Source organism: Macadamia integrifolia, chromosome 9 (genome assembly GCF_013358625.1).
Source record: "Macadamia integrifolia cultivar HAES 741 chromosome 9, SCU_Mint_v3, whole genome shotgun sequence".
In the NCBI taxonomy this organism is placed as follows: domain Eukaryota; kingdom Viridiplantae; phylum Streptophyta; class Magnoliopsida; order Proteales; family Proteaceae; genus Macadamia; species Macadamia integrifolia.
Genome location: NC_056565.1, coordinates 11,961,678 through 11,963,941, shown reverse-complemented (window position 1 = coordinate 11,963,941; position 2,264 = coordinate 11,961,678).

Sequence of the window (2,264 nt, the reverse complement as noted above, 5' to 3'; positions counted from 1 at the left end):
CTTTGGTATAATATGTAAAATAAAAATTACATATAAAAATGTTAGATGTATCATGACTAAATACGGTTAAAAAAAATTAGTTTATATAATCACACTGAGATTCTCCTTGCAACCAAACGGAGCCCAGGAGAACTGAATTCTTTTGGAGTGCATCAGACATTACTTTTGTCAAGACACTAGAATTATATAGAGAATTCAAGTAATTGAGATTCATATCAAATATTGAAGGAGGTTGCCCACACAGTTATAGACATTCCCTAACAATTTGGTGGGTCTATAATTTGTAAATGATAATATCTGGGTGAAAAAAAAAATTTTGATCCTCTGTTTATTTCGAAAGTAATAACCTTTTTTTTCCTATTTAAATTTGTATTTCCCATCCTTTTTTATAGGATCTATGATAGTGTGATGCCATTCCTACAAAAAAATCATGGTTTTTGTAGACCAAGCCGTTGGAAGTTCGTCCATCAAACCTAATTATTTAAATTAAAATGTTAATTTATTTAATTATTAAGTAAGATTTAATTATTGGCTTTGCTAGTCCTTAGATTTTAACTTAAAATTATTTAAGATCAAGGATGAGACTGGACACTCCATTTATATGGTCACCATACTATGTGTGCCTAAGACTAGAGATTCTAGGGCACAAGTATGAATTTACATATTGTATATACATTGAACTGGATCATACAAAAATTCTGCATGTGTGTTACTGTCAGTTTATATAGAATGAATTTCTCGTTAGTAGTGTATGGTCGGTCCCTTGACTTACATGGGTCTTTGTCAGTGCAATTACGCATTGTGAGCTAGCTTTGGCGCACTAGTGGTTAATCTTTTGATTATATATTAATGTATTGGATTCACTATGTTTGACCGTATTCGAAGTAGATGTCCAACATGGATTCCATTGCCCTAATTTGGAGAATATCAAGAAGAGAATGTTTTAAGAAAGGCATTTTAGCTAAAGATGTAGTTGTGAAATAAAATAAATGAGAATGTCATAGTTGGATGTGCATTGAGGTCCGTCAACTTAGAAGCATATTGAGGTCCTTCATGGTTTGTCAAATTGGAACCACATTGAGGTCCTTTATGTCGCTCTGGCTGCATTTGGTAGTCATGCAGTTTCAGAAACGACGTTTCGTGTCAAAAACATAATTATTAGTTTTTGTGTCAAAATACCATTTAAAAAAAAAAATTTTGATGTTTGTTGAACTTGTTTCATGATTGATTACCTTAGTTCACTTTTTTGTGTATTTGGAACGAAACCAAAATGACGGAACAAGGATTCATCATTCTATCATTTTGCGTTTCTAGCATTTTTCTTTTCCCCTTTTCATTCAGAAAAAATAAAAAAAAGACTGAAAAACATCAAGTTGACACCAAACATTTTATTCAATTTTTTTGTTCCCATAGAACGAAAATGACTACCAAACGCAGCCTCAGTGTTTGGCATAGCACGCTAATCCCAGGCATTTCATTGGTGTAGCCAGAAGATGGCAATTCAAGGGTCTGGAAATTGGGATTTTGACATCCAGAGCCTATTTTGTTCATCTCCTCTCCCGAAACCTTGGAAGGATTACTCTTTACTTAGCTGATATTTTGGTTGAACTACAGATTTTGTTTGAATTAACCTTCAAAAATGACCACAGAAGTACAAACTCATGTATTTGTGCAGCAATTAGTTCGAGGTTTGCTAACATGAAGAAAGTAAGCAAGATGAATGGATTACTTGGCATCTTAATCTTCTTGACAAATTGGGAGCCTACCACTGGCAAGAACAGTGCTAGAAGCATAAGATGTATAAGAATTGATTGGATTTGCCTGTGTAAAATTTTAGATTGGGATTCAGTATCTTCTCATTTGTAGGCATACCCTCCTCTCTCCATGCACCCCACTATAATCCCTTGAGCAGTACCTGAATTTTTTAATACCACGTTTTGCCACTTTGCAAAATTGGATTGAACAGAAATTCAACAGGGAGCAAAGGACCTTGGGGTTCACTTATATGCACTTTCAGCCCCACCAGAACTGCCGTGTGGCAGTTATTGGAGGACATTGCTATTTTACTTCTGGGTGAGGGTGTGCCCAGACCCCATTTTGGACCTTACAGGTCTACACTAATATGAAAATAGACATCCATAATCATCATCTGAATGTGAAAAAATAGCCGTTTATTGGAGGAGTTGATAACAGAGGCCCAGGATTTCTAAGAGTTGAAGGCCAACTAGCACAGCATATTTTAGGGTTTTTTTTTTTTTTTTTTT